Below are 15,654 nucleotides of genomic sequence, written 5' to 3' on the forward strand. Positions count from 1 at the left end.
CATTTTGGGAGGTCGAGGTGGGAGGATCACTTCATCCCAAGAGTTCAAGATCAGCCTGGGCAACATAGTGAGACTCTATATCTATAATTGTTTTTAAAAAGCAGGTTACAATAGTAAGATATGCCATATTTGTGCATCAGAAAATTCAATATTGTTAAGAAGTTAATTTCTCCCAAATTCAATGCAATGTCATTCAAAATACTGAGGTAGTTTTCATAGAAATTAACAAGCTGATTCTAAAATTCATATGGAAACACAAGGGACCTAGAAGAGCAAAAAAAAAAAAAAAAAAACTTTGAAAAAGAACAGTTAGAAGACTTGTATTACCTGACTTCACTTATTAAAGTGCATAGAAATAAAAATTATGTAGTATTACATCAGAGTCACAAAAATCCGTTAAACAAAAAAGACTGTCCTGAAATACAGTCAAATATAAACAGTCAATTGATTTCTGACAAAAATGCAGGCAGTTCAGTGAAGAAAAAATAGTCTTTTCAAAAAATGGTCCTGGAACAATTGTCTTTTCCATAAACACACACACACACAAAAAGAACTTCAAGTTGCTCCTTATACCATGTACAAAAATAGAATCAAAATAAATCAGAGGCCTGAATTAAAAACCTAAACTATAAACCTCCTAAAAAATATACAGGAGAAAATCATTTTGATCTTGGGTTAAGACTTCTCAGATATAACACCAAAAGCACAATCCATAAAAGAAAAAACTGACAAACTGGATTTCATCAAAATTAAGAACTTCAAAATCCACTACTCTTCAAAATCCACTGTTACATAAGTGAAAAGATACACCAGACTTGGGAAAAACTGCAAATCATAAATCTGATAAAGGACTTGCACCCAGAATAAAGAACTCTCAAAACTAAATGATAGGAAAATAAACAATCAAAAATTTTTAATGAGCAAAACATTTAAATGGACACTCACCAAAAATGATTAAGTAAACATTTGTTTGTATTTTCCAAGTACTCCAGTTTCCTCTTCTCATATCCTAAAGATGTGCACGTTAGGTTCACTGGGAGATCGAAATTGTCCCAGTAGGCATGAGTATGGGTGTGTGTTTAAGTGCACCATGCAATGGAATGTCATCCTGTCCACGGTTGGTTCCGTGCCAGGACAGGCTCTGGCCACCAGAAAGCCTGAACCCTAGAGCAGGTTGGAAAATGAATGAATGAATGAATGAATGAATAAAAATTATTGTAAAATGAAATTTCAAATAAAGTATATAGTCATGTAAATGCATGACAATACATTATGTAGTACAAAAGCACTCTTATCAAGCCTGCCATATTTGTGATTATTTTTGAACTGCATGATAGTAAGAGGTGCCCCTTATAATTTTTGTTTTGCAAACATTTATTTCTTGGTTTAACCCACCACCACTATGACCACTGTCACTCACTGGTTAACCAAAAATTAGGTAAGTAACTATCTTACTTGTTTTCACTAATCTTTCTTAAACATTACAGCTCACATTTATTTCAACGTTTAATGTAGGAAGTGTCTTGGGTATTTATTTAGAAGTTTGAAGTTTTTTGACCAGAGATATGCCATAGGAATTTAACTATTGTTTTTATCAATTAGCCTAGGGTTGGTTTCATTATACATCATTTCACTTAAAGTCAGTTTCCAAGAACCTATCAATAACGTTAAGTGACAGCCGGGCATGGTGGCTCACGCCTGTAATCCCAGCACTTTGGGAGGCCGAGGCAGGGAGATCACGAGGTCAGGAGATTGAGACTATCTTAGCCAACATGGTGAAACCCCACCTCTACTAAAAATACAAAAATTAGCCAGGTGTGGTGGTGCACACCTATAGTCCCAGCTACTCAGAAGGCTAAGGCAAGAGAATCACTTGAACCCGACATGCGGAAGTTGCAGTGAGCCGAGATCACACCACTGTACTCCAGCCTGGCAACAGAGCAAGACTCCATCTCAAAAAAACAATAATAATAATAATGTTAAGTGACGACATACTGTACATGAAATATGCAGTGGGAGTTCCAGAAGGTCAGGAAAGAGAGAAAAAGGCAGAAAAGAAGTTTTGAAGAAATAATCGCCAAACACTTCCCTAATTTAATGAAAAACATTAATTGACACATCTAAACAGCCCAACAAATCCAAAGAAACCTGCAAATGCTGAAAGACAAAGAGGAAACCTTAAAAAAGGAGCGAGAGAAAAATGACTTCACATACACGGCAACATTATTAACGCTGATTTCTCATCAGAAATGACATGGAAAAAAAACAAATTTTTAAAAGAAACACAAAAAACTTACCACTAAAATTTCTATATTCAGCAAAACTGCCCTTCAAAAATGAAGATGAAATAAAGATATTGCCAGATAGATAACCAAAGATGAAGAGAAGTCATTGCTGTGAGACATGCCTTATGAGAAATAACAAAGGAAGTCCTTGAAGATAAAAGTCACACCATAGAATAACTTTAATCTAGGCTGGGCACAGTGGCTCATGCCTGTAATCGTAGCAGTTTGAGAGGCCAAGGTGGGTGGTTGACTTGAGCCCAGAAGTTCGAGACCAGCCTGGGCAACAGGGCAAAGCCCGTCTCTACAAAAAAATAGCCAGGTGTGGTGGCACGTGCCTGTAGTTCCAGCTACTTGAGAGGCTGAGGCAGGAGGATTGCTTGAACTGGGTGAGCAGAGGCTGCAGTGAGCCAAGATCACACCATTGCATTGCACTCCAGCCTGGAAAACAGAAGGAGAACCTGTCTGAAAAAAAAGAAAAATAATACTCTATAGGAGAATGAAGCTCATTGGAAACGGTAATTACATCGGTAAATATTAAAGACTCTAAAAATATAATTATTTTCACTTCATCTCCTTTAAAGACATAAAACTACATAAAGGAATAATTATAGTACTGTATCGCTGGGTTTGTAATACATACAGCTGTAATATATATAATAATAATAGCACCAAAAAGAGAAAAAAGAGATACACTGGAGAAAAGTTTCTATAATTTATCAGAATTTAGTATTATTCTGAAGGAGACTGTAATTAAGTTAAAAGGCATATTGTAATCCCTAAAAATATAGCAAAAGAAATCAACAGAATTAAAAAGATACACTAAAGAATATTTAACACAGAAAGATGGTAAAGAGGAAAAAGCAAAAAACAAATGAGACAAATAGAAAACAAATATGAAAAATGCAGATGTAAATCCAATAATATCAACAATTACATTAAATGTGAATGAACTAAACACTCTATTCAAAGGGGGGATTATGTTAGAATGGATTACAAAACCTAACTATAGGCTGTCAACAAGAGATAAATCTTCAATTCAAAGACACAAATAGGTTAAAAATTAAAAGGATTTAAAAAAAAATACACTATAGAAGCAGTAACCATAAAAAAACCAGAGTGGCTATAGTACCAAGAAAAACAGATTTTAAGATAAGAAATATTACAGACAAAGGAGGACATTTCATAATGAAAAAAGGGTCACTATATCAGGAAGATATAACAATAACTGTCCATCTAACAAAAGAACTCCAAAATACATGAAGCAAAAAAATAGAGATAATTTAAAAGAGAAATAGATAATTCAACAAAAACAGTTGAAGACTGCAATGACTGATAGAACGAGACAGAAAATCTGCAAGGATATGGAAGACTTGACTAACCTCATCAATAAACTTGACATAACTGACAGAAAATACTACCCAATGATTACAGAATATACATCTTTTTCACACACACAAAGAAAATTTTCCAGGATACACCACATACTGGGGCACAAGACAAGTCTCGATAAAATTTAAAAGATTGAACTCATAAAAAATGTGTGATCTGATCACAATGGAATTAGTCATCCAAACAAAAATAAATCTGGGAACACCTCAATTATTGGTAAATTTAAAAACATACCTCTAAATAACCCATTGATCAAAGAAGAAATTGCGAGGAAAAATTTTAAAATATATTTCAAATTGAATGAAAACAAAACACAGCAAACCAAAATGTACAGAATGCAACTAAAGCAGTGCTTAGAGGAAAATGTCTAGTTTTAAACATTTATATAAGAAAAGAAAAAAGGTCTCAAACCAATAATCTAAGCTTCCATCTTAGGAAATTAGAAAAACAAGGAGCAGAAGGGACATTAAACCCAAAACAAGCAGAAAAATAATAATTTTTAGCGTGGAAATCAGTGAAATAGGAAATATAAATATGAAAAATAATCAACGAAATAAAAGGTTGGTTCTTTGGAAAGAGCAACAGAATCGGGGGAAAAAAAAAACTTCGCTAGACTGACCAAGAAAATAAGAGATACAAATTACCAAAAACAAGAATGAAAGAGGGAGAATTATTACCAAACTTAAATTATTAACTTAGAGGATTTCTTAATACAAACTTTGTATCAACAAATTAGATAACTTATATGAAATGGACTACACTTCCTAGAACCCACAAATTACCAAAACTCTAGAAGAAAGAGAAAATCTGAAAAGACCTATAACAAGAAGTGAAGAAACTGAATTAATAATTTTAAATATTCCCACAAAGAAATGGCCAGGCCCCCACAACTGCACTAATGAATGCTATCAAACATTTAAAGCAGTAAGAGCAAGATCACGAGAAACCAAAAGACTAATATCCCTCAGGAACATATACACAAAATTCCTTAACAATAATCAGACAAACCATATTCAACAACATATAACAGAGATTATATAGCACGGACTGGGTATGGTGGCTTAAGCCTGTAGTCCCAGCACTTTGGGAGTCCAAGCAAGTAAACCGCTTGACCCAAGGAGTTCAAGAACAGCCCAGGCAACATGGCAAAACCCTGTCTCTACAAAAAATACCAAAAAAGAAAAAGAAAGAAAAATAGCCAGGTGTGGTGGCATGAGCCTGTAGCCCCAGCCACTGGGGAGGCTGAGGCAGGAGAAACACATGAGCCCAGGAGTTCAAGGCTGCAGTGAGCCAAAATCACACCATTGCACTTCAGCCTGGGTCACAGAGTAAGACTGTCTCAAACGCTATTAAAAAAAAAAAAAAAAAAAAAAAAAAAAGGTTTTACAGAATGACCAAGTGCGATCTGTCCCAGCAATACAAGATGGGTTCAATCTCCAATAATCAATTAATATATAACATATTAACAGAATAAAAATCATATAACCATATCATCAGATGCAGGAAAAAACATGACAAAATCTAACACCTACTCATGATTAAAAACTCACAACAAACTAGGAACATAAGGGAGCTTCCTTAACCTTCTTCAAAGGACATCTATAGAAAATCTAGAGCTAACATTATACCTGATGGTAAAAATATGCATGTTTTCCCCCTAAGACTGGGAGTAATGCAATGCACATTCAACACTTCTCTTCAACATCGTACTGGAGGGTCTAACCCAAGAATTAAAGCAAAAATGAAGAAATAAATAACATTGAGATTGGAAAGAAAAAGTATCATTGTTTTGAGACACGATCATCTCTGTACAAATAATATGCAAAAATTGGCAGCATTTTTTTTTAAGACGGAGTCTCGCTCTGTCCTCTAGGCTGGAGTGCAGTTGGAGTGATCTCGGCTCACTGTAAGCTCCGCCTCCCAGGTTCACACCATTCTCCTGCCTCAGCCTCCCGAGTAGCTGGGACTACAGGTGCCCACCACCACACCCGGCTAATTTTTTTCTATTTTTAGTAGAGACGGGGTTTCACCGTGTTAGCCACAATGGTCTCGATCTCCTGATCTCATGATCCACCCGCCTCGGCCTCCCAAAGTGCTGGGATTACAGGCGTGAGTCACCACACCTGGTTGGTTGCATTTCTTTATGCTAACAACGAACAATTTGAAATCAAATCATGAAAACTCCATTTCTAAGAGCATCAAAATTATAAGTCTTAGGAATAAATTTAACCAAAGAAGTGCAAGATTTGTACACTGAAAAGTGAAAAACATTATTAAGAGAAATTAAAGATCTAAGTAAATGGAGAGATATTACATGTTCATGGACTGGAAGACTCAAGTTTTTTAAGTTAGTGACTCCTCCCAGATTGACGGACAGATTCAGGGCAAATCCTACAAATATTAGATTTGTTTTTGTAGAAATTAACAAGCTGATCCTAAATTGTATATGGAAATGGAAAGAACACAGCATCAATTTTGAAAAGGAAGAAAATGTTATACTACTCATTTTGAAACTTACTATAAAACTGCAGTTATCAAGACAGAATGGTGTTGGAGTAAGGACAGGTTTATAGACATGAGTCTAGGAATAAATTCTTACATTTTACAAAGATGCCAATACAATTGAAGAGAAAAGAACAGTCTTTTTAACAAATGGTACTGGATAATTTGGCATTCACATTTAAAAAAATGAACTTAGGTCCTCCTCTTACATATATGCACAGTTAATTCAATATGAATCTTAGATTTAAAGGAAAGAGCTCAAAGAAAACCAAGAGAAAAATCTTTGAGACCTTGGATTAGGCAAAAAGTTCTTATACATAACATGAAAGCACATGCCACACACACAAAAGAAATGACTTCATTAAAACTTTTGCACTTCAAAAGACACCAGTAAAAATATGAAAAGCCAAGACACCAACTGGGAGAAATCTTTGCAAATCTAATCTTTGATATTTAAAAAAATACAAACTTTTATCCAGAATATATAAAGAACTTACAACTCAGTAAGACCAAAAAAAAAAAAACCAGCAAAAAAATGGGAAAATGCCTTAAACAGATATTCTGCTAAAAATGACTTACAAATGGCCAACAACCACAGAAAAAGGTGTCCAACATTAGTGTGCAGGGAAATGCAAATTAAAATTACAATGGGATACTACTAGATACTCACTAGAATGGCTATAATTAAAAAGACAACAACTGTTGGTGAGGACATGGAGAAACTGGAATCCCCATACATTGCTGGTAGGGTATAATTGGTACAGCTACTTTGGAAAACATTTTGACAGTTTCTTTAAAAGTTAAAAATAAGCTTACCATATAATTCAGCAATTCCACTCCTAGGAATTTACCCAAAAGAAATGAACATGCTCACACAAGGAATTACAGACAAATTTTCACAGCAGCATTATTCATAATAGCCAAAAACTGGAAACAATCCAACGTCTATCACCTAGTGAATAGGGAATACTATTCACCAGTTACCAATAAATGGGAAACACTACTGACCAATACTATTCACCTGGTGAATGGAAAATAGACAAGAATACTATTCAACAATTAAAAAGAACAAAACATTGATATACATACATTAAATAAACCTCAAAAGCATGAAGTGAAAGAAGCCAGATGCAAAAGACTATAGTGATTCCATTTATATGAAATATCTAGAAAAGACAAATTTATAGTGATAGAAAGCAGATCAGTGGTTCTCTGGGGCTGTGGGAAGGAGTTACATTAAATGCAAATGAGCTTAAGAGAATCTGGGAGATTGATAAAATGTTCAGAAATTGCCTTGTGATGACAGTTGCACAACTCTATAAAGTTGCTAAAAACCATTAAATTGTATACTTACAATGAGTGGTTTTTATGGTAGGTAAAATATACTTCAATAAAGCTGTTTAAAAAGGGCTAGGTAGAAGAAAGAAGTTATCTCTTCCAAACTTTGGAAAATTTGATGACAGTTGTAGTAATCAAGGCTGAGTTCAAAGGATGACCAAGCAAAAAGAATCCAGGTTCTTAAACATTATCACTGAGCCACTTAATTGACAATCTTAGAACCACCTATCTCCAGACTTCTCACATGTTAGATACAATTTCCTTCTTAACGCTTTAAAAAAGAAAAAGAAAAAAGAATAGTGTTGCTAATTCTAAGGGACACAGGACATGTTCATTCCATTACAGAAAATTTGGAATATCATCCATACAGGAAGATATCAAAGGAATTTTGGTGGATCTTGAAGGATAAAAGAATATGACTGGGGATGGGGAAGGAAAAGAAGGGTATGTAGTTCAGAAGAGTCATTAATAATGGCACAGATAAAAATGAATAAAGAATGCCCACTAAAAGTCAGGTTTACAACTTACCTTGTTTTAATCCATACAAGACTCTTGTAAAAAAAAAAAATATATATATATATATATCATTTTACACATTAAGACAATGAGGACCAAAAAACTAAGTAACTGGTTCAAAAAGTTATGAAGCTAGTAATCTAACCTTCACTCTCAGGATCCAGGCTCTTTCCTCTGTTATGCTGCTAAGCAAGAACTTAAATTACCCCCATTTGTAGGTTCAGATCTTTGTAGAGGGCATCTTTATTTAGATGGGTTTACGTTTATAGGACTACACACTCAATGTTTCTTGAGCAACAATTTCCACTTAATCAATAAACTAAATGTGATGTGCATTCCTTCACATTGATAAGGTTTCCAAAACCTTACCCTACTCTGGTTTTTCTCCCTGCTTTCTTTCTCCCCCTTCCTATTACATTCTGGTGTTCACAAGCTCCCTTCTGATTCTACACAACTCTCTCTAGGAACCTAACCTATACCTGATATTTCAACTACCGCTAACGTTGATGACTCTTCTCTCTCTCCAACTTCAAGAAATGTCTCCCTAGTTTTCTTTGACTAACTCCCTCCAGGCCAAGTACACCCTACAAACTACACTTACAAGATTCTAAAGAGACAGTCCTCAATTGTAGCATATTCTTTCTAGTTCTAGGCCAGGTATCCTTCCTACATGTCCCAGAACACATTCTTACCTATCCTTATGAAATTTAACACGCTTTGTTACAAATTACTAATTACTTTGTCCATTTCTCCCATCAGACAATAAGGTGCTGGAGACTTAGCACTATGTCTTATTCACAATCCCCCCAGTGCCTAGCATAGCGCAAGACACATAATAGGCACTCAAATATTGATTAAACCCATAAACAGGAGAAATAAAATTTGCTTTAAATTGGAAGCATACAATTTCTGAAGGAAACTTTCAGAGATTTATGTTTTCAAATGAGAAGATAGGCCATGAAAGGTGAAGTGACTCACCCAGTCAAGCCTTGGTCTCCTGAATCACAATTCTCTTCCCACAAAATTACAATGCCTAGGCCGGGCGCAGTGGCTCACACCTGTAATCCCAGCACTTTGGGAGGCCAAGGTGGGTGGATCATAAGGTCAGGAGATCGAGACCACCCTGGCTAACACGGTGAAATTCCATCTCTCTTAAAAATCAAAAAATTAGCCGGGCATGGTGGCACGTGCCTGTAGTCCCAGCTGCTTGGGAAGGGTAAGGCAGGAGAATTGCTTAAACCCGGGAAGCGGAGGTTGCAGTGAGCCGAGATCACACCACTGCACTCCAGCCTGCAGACAGAGTGAGACTACGTCTCAAAAAAAAAAAAAAAATTACAGTGCCTATTAAATTGTGCTTATTGATCTAAGCTTTCTATGAAGTTCTAGAAGTCATACAAAAATGTTACAAAGAACCATTTCAACTTCATCCACCCCAGCTCTGGCTGGCTATATCAGTTGTAGAGAAGTCTGTTATTACGTAATAGTTTTTCTGCCCAGAATAATCTTTAATTAAACCAGTATTTTCACGTGTCCTTCACCCACAAAATAATTCAATACATAGTTATCATGCATCTCTATGTAAAACAATGTGCAAGAAGTTATAATTCGTCAGTACTCTAAAAAATATCCTTAAGACCATATATTGTATGCCCCTTAAGTTTAACAATATCTGAAATAGCTGCCTTAAAACAAAATGCAATCACACTTGAGAGAGGCTGATTATGAACATCAGAGATAGGCAATGCAACTTCATCGGGAAAATCCCTATAGTTTAATGCTACTGTTTTCAAGGGTTGCTACATTATACTGCAATTGTGTTACTGGGCAACAACTCAGAAGCCAGAATGGCAAATTCACTCAAGAAATAACTGAATCAAACGAATATTTATGAAAGCATTCTGAGACTCAACTTCACTTTTTATACCTTCAACTGAAGTAACTCTTTGTTATAAGCATCAGATACAGGATTTTTGTTGAGACTGTAAAAACTACATGGATATTTTATAGACATATTTTGAGACAGATATGTGCTTTCCAAAAGGGAATGGTCAGGTTTAGGCTCCTACTAACTCTGAATTTTAGTCCAAAAGCAATCTGAAGTCACAATATACAGAAGGCAAATAACTGGGCATTTCCTTTCTTAATTTCTTCCATCCTGGATTATAGCTCAGTTAAAAGAAATAGTAGACCAGGCATGGTGGCTCACACCTACGATTCCAGCACTTTGGGAGGTCAAGGTGAGTGGATCACTTGAGGCCAGGAGTTCTGAGACCAGCCTGGTAAATGTGGTGAAACACTGTCTCTACTCAAAATACAAAAAAAAAGCCAGGTGTGGTGGCATGCACCTGTAGCCCCAGCCACTTGGGAGGCTGAGGCAGGAGAACGGCATAAGCCCACAGGTTTGAGGTTGCAGTGAGCCAAGATTGCACCACTGCACTCCAGCCTGGGAGACAGAGCAAGACTCCATCTCAAAAAAAAAAAAAAAAAAAGAAAGAAACAGTACTAGACTTGACAGTCAGTGATCTCTCCATGACCTAGAGAGGGGAGTCCTGATGAAAAAAATATATAATAAATAAACTAATATTCTACTAGGAACCAGGAAATTGACCAAACTCCCCAAGCCCACTGAAGAATAGTACCAGCATTCCTGAGAGTCCTTACTGCTGGTATTGCCATGGGAAATTCTCAAATACTCACTTTCTAGGAACAGAATCTTTATTTCTGATTTCCTACTCTTTAATCTTTTTTATAGTTCACTGTTGCCATTTCTCCTTCAGTTACTCTCTTCTCTCAACAACCTTACTTTCACAATACTTACAAAAGGGGGGAGAGTAGAAATGCATATTTGTCATTGTATTAGTCCATTTCATATTGCTATAAAGAACTGCCTGAGATTGGGTAATTTGTAAAGGAAAGAGGTTTAATTGATTCACAGTTCCACATGGGTGGAGAGGTCTCAGAAAACTTAAAATCATGGCAGAAGGTGAAGGGAAAGCAAGGCACCTTCTTCGCAATGTAGCAGGAAGGAGAATGGACATAGGAGGAACTACCAAACACTTCACTTATAAAACCATCACATCTCATGAGAACTCACTGTCGCGAGAACAGCATGGGGGAAATTGCTGCCATGATCCAATTCCCTCCACCTGGTCTCTCCCCTGACACATGGGGATTATGGAGATTATAATTCAAGGTGAGATTTGGGTGGGGACACAAAGCCTAATCAGTCATCCTTAAGAAATATTTATCCAGCAATTTCTATTTGGAAAAGACTAAGGATACAGCTCACTGAGATCTGAAAGTCCTGCCCTTAATAAGCTTATAATCTAGTTAGGAAGTCAAAAAAGTCAAAATAATACAACAAAAAGTGTAAGTATCAAATAAATATAACTCACAAATACATACTATTCCTATGTATGTATGAGGTCATGGTGGAGTTGAACCTTATAGAAAAGGTACAATTTAGATTTTAAGAAAGAAGGGAACAAGATCAGGACATGCAGACTAATATGGAAAGGATAAAGTACGGAGCAGGCTTAAGGGGATAGTGAAGAAACCAATCTGGGCAGAGACACCTTTTCCATGAAGAACATATGCTTGAAAAGGCAAGGTGAGAGGATTTCGAAGCGTTCAGCTTAAGTCAAGAAATGTGAACTTGGATTAATAGGAAGTTTTTTACACATATTTACACACATTCCCTAAAAGCACATACAGGTTAAACAATGTGGGCAATTTACTTACTGAACCTAATACATTATGTATGACAAAATTAAAAGCAAGCTCATTTACTTTAGGCAAAGAGACAGTACCTGGGGGTGGGGAAATTCTGACAAGCCACTAAAATTCACTAATCTTTCTGTTAAGATTTCATTCTAAGCTTCTTGAATTAGAACATCCCATGACACAATGCTGATTTCTGATTACTAAGGATTATACGAGTCATTCTTGATTTTTCTTCTTCTCCGTCTTGCCCAACTTTTGAATATTTCATTACTTCAACATCAGCATATAGAAAAGAAAAAAGGAGAGAACTAAAATGAAGTCCATGGATTTTAGCAATACATAAGAGCATCTGACATAAAGAACATTAAACTTCAAGTTCCAATTCCCATTATTAATAGATTTCAAAGAAGTCATTTAGTCTCATCCTGTCTCAGATTTTCTCACATACTTGCTTACTTGAAAGGTTACTGATTCAAAAGATCATTCAAAGTGTTCTGAAAACAACTTGCCACAAAAATTATATCATTAAGGGTTCAATAAGAGGAGACAGTGAGGTGACTGGTAAACCAAGGATTAAAAACTACCTGTGAATAGGCCAGGCACACTGGCTCATGCCTGTAATCCCAGCACTTTGGGAGGCCAAGGGGGGCAGATCGCCTGAGGTCAGGAGTTCGTGACCAGCCTGGGCAATATGGTGAAATCCCATCTCTACCAAAAACACAAAAATTAGCAGGGCATGGTGGCATGCGCCTGTAACCCCAGCTACTCGGGAGGCTGAGATGTGAGAATCGCTTGAAACCGGGAGGCGGAAGTTGCAGTGAGCAGAGATCACACCATTGCATTACAACCTGGGCGACAAGAATGAAACTCTGTCTCAAAAAAAAAAACTACCTGTGAATAATCAGTGTTTCATTCTCCCAGTGCTGCATGGAATTCTAAATTGTATTTCACTATTATCTGAGAATGTTCTAAATACAGTCTGCACACTTCATCTGATCTGGAAAGAAAACACTCAAAGTAAGGGGAACACCCAGCATACTCTGTCCTAAATAACCAAAGGACAACTCAAAACCATTTGCAACTCTCAGGAGAGTTCTGTGTGACACCTGTAATATAAAGTATTCTGGCCTGGTGCAGTGGCTCACACCTGTAATCCCAGTAATTTGGGAGGCCCAGGTGGGTGGATCACCTGAGGTCGGGAGTTCGAGACCAGCCTGGCCAACATGGTGAAACCCCATCTCTACTAAAAATACACAAATTAGCCAGGCGTGGTGGCGCGCGCCTGTAATCCCAGCTACTCAGGAGGCTGAGGCAGGAGAATTGCTTGAACGCAAGAGGCGGAGGTTGCAGTGAGCCAAGATGGCGCTACTGCACTCCAGCCTGGGCGACAGAGCGAGACTCGGTCTTAAATAAATAAATAAAGCACTCTAACAATTCTGAACAAACTGAGTTTGAAATCAAACCTCAATACAAAAGGTGAGTATTAATTCTAACCACTTACAAGCTAAACTCATAAATATGGAGAATTCTGAATCCAGGTAACTGTAGGATAGATACATTTACTGTGTTTTAAATATCAGACTTGTTTACAGAGATGTTGCTTGGTAACAGAAGCACTGCTTTAACAACCTACTCTGTTTTAGAGCTGCTCAAAGTCTGAATAGATTTTAAGTATCATATAGACGAAATTCGGACAAGTCTCTCCTCATCCTAGACATCTGTAAGATTTGAAAGAGCTTCCTCATTTCAACTAACTAAAGGCTTTAAAAATACTTAGCAGTGGATATTTTTAAGAGCAAAATGGCCATTGATTATGGTCAAAATATTTGGACACTGAGGATTCACCAAAGTATTTAAACCCGGCATACGCTAACATATTTTAGGTATTATCTCAGTAATGACAGTCGACATCACGGTTCATTCAAATTGTCTTCAAAGCCAAGGAAAATGGTAGCACAGCTTTTTCATCGTAAATTAAGCTGGAGGTACTTAAACGTTTGGCCAATTACCAAACTGGCTACACAACCACCAAGCCAGAGTGCATCCAAAAGCTCCATAAAGAGTTTCACGTGCGTCCAACTGGCTTCAGAACAAATCTCTCTGCCTACTTTTCTAGCACGAGCTCCCACTACTTTACGAGGAAAATAAAAAAAGGATTCAAGGGCAGTTTGTGGAGGGACAAAACGAGTATTCCAAAATACAAACAAGACGCCGTGCCCAGAAAGAGAGGTTACATACCAGACGCACGCATGCTCCTTGAAACGCGCACACAGAAAACTTAAGTGACCGCAGTTCTGGCCGCGCTCGCCACCGGGGACACCTCCACAGCTCCAACCACCTGCACCCACTCAACTCCGCTTACGGAGGCATTGGGACTAAGGGTTACAGTCCTACAGCGGGGTGTCGGCCCAGCCCGCCACGCCTAGCTCTTTAGCTCGCGGCGCAAGCTGAAGAGGAGGAGGGCCGAGCGGACCCCTCGGGCTCCTGTCCCTAGGGAAATGTGAAGTATCCCGGGAGAGGTCCGAGGGCGGCGGCGGCGGTGAAAAGCCCCGCTCTTCCGCGTGGACCACGCTCCTCAGGGGTGCGGCGCCACCCCCCGTGCTGACGTCCGGGCCCGAAGCCGCCTCATCGCACCGCCCCTCCAGCTTGGAGGAGCGGGCTCTGTCCAGCGGCCCAGCGGCGCGCGAAGCAGGAAGTCCCACCCCCACGCCGACGTCACCGACGCCACGGACGCCAGATGCTGCCGGAGCCGTTAGAGGGAGGAGACAAACAAACCGAGGCGGGAGCGGTCACCGGTGACTGCGGTAGCGGCGGGGCTGGGATGCGTTCCCGAAGGCGTTCCTGGAGGGCCCTGGGTGGGCTCAGAGATCCACAGAGCTTCTGGGGATGGAAAATCGAGCCCCAGGCACTTGCCTCTGAGAGGCAGAGTGACGCGCATCGTTGGAGCGCGAAGCCAGTCTCCCTAGCCTCAGGCCGACACAGCGTCTCCAGGGGTTTTCCTTCTTTTCGCGCCTGTCCTTCCCTCTTCCCCACACTCTTTGAGAGCCTCAAATGGTAGTCCTGCCGCCACCCTCTCTCCCTTCGCCCGCCTGCCATCGTCCCAGTGTGTGCAGATATGCGTTCCCGAAGCCGCCTGCCTGCCGCGGCTGGGCGTCAGCCCACGAATGGGGAGTTGGCTCAGCTTGCCGCGAGGTAACCTCAGGTCGGGACCAACTACCCAGAGAGAGCCCTCCTCGCCCCCGCACCTCTTGCTCCAAGTCTCCTGTCCTGGTTATCCCAACTTCAGGGCCCACCTGGGGTCACATGGGGAACTACTTGTCTTAAGGCTGTAAACAGGAGTTGGAAGAGGAGATGCTAGCTTTTGAGAACTTCCATGATCATTCAAAGGCGGAAACAAAGTAGGCGGTCAGCCTTTCAAAATACGTGTTGGAAGAAACAGACACCTTCCCATCCCCGCGTTTGTTCAGTGCCTTGATTCTCACTACTTTGTGAAGCAAAGCTTATTTTTACCCCCAAGGTTATGATTTTCAGGCTCTAGTTATTAGGCAACTGTGAGGTGATTTTTTTGTTGAAATGAGGGAAAACGGGCCCTTAGAAAGGACCGTGTCTCTTAAGAGGGAAAAAAGGACAGTGGGGTAGTAATGGAATGTTGCTGGATGGATTACATAGATGAGACATGGGAGATAGAATAGAGAATCCAGAAATTCCCGTGTATGTGTGAGTGTTTAGTATGGTAACAGTAGCTCACATTTGCTGAGAATTTGTGTGTCAAGTACTGGCGTACTTTTTCAGGTTATCTTATTTAACTCTCCCATCTCTGTAAGGTAGGTGCAATTGTTATCTCCATTTTACAGAGTTGCCCAAGACCATTACTTTTAAGCGTTGGAGCCAGACAACTCCA

The 15,654-nt window shown here is 38.9% G+C and overlaps 1 protein-coding gene across 15 annotated transcripts in view; it reads right to left on the reverse strand.

The window, feature by feature from the left end:
• The window catches only part of CEP83 (centrosomal protein 83), a 163,493-nt gene extending 149,073 nt beyond the window's left edge, over positions 1-14,420 (reverse strand). For 10 of the 15 annotated variants that reach the window (XR_012420492.1, XR_012420491.1, XR_012420494.1 and 7 more), the window contains exon 1: positions 13,992-14,420. The gene's annotated coding sequence lies outside the window, so the exon portion shown is untranslated. Of the gene's footprint in view, positions 1-945; positions 1,165-11,839; positions 12,024-13,991 lie in introns of all 15 variants that reach the window. The other 5 variants (XM_074007523.1, XM_045365717.3, XM_005571876.5 and 2 more) reach the window with 3 other exon arrangements.
• Between the last annotated feature and the right edge of the window lie 1,234 nt (positions 14,421-15,654).

Source organism: Macaca fascicularis, chromosome 11 (genome assembly GCF_037993035.2).
Source record: "Macaca fascicularis isolate 582-1 chromosome 11, T2T-MFA8v1.1".
Lineage (NCBI taxonomy): Eukaryota > Metazoa > Chordata > Mammalia > Primates > Cercopithecidae > Macaca > Macaca fascicularis.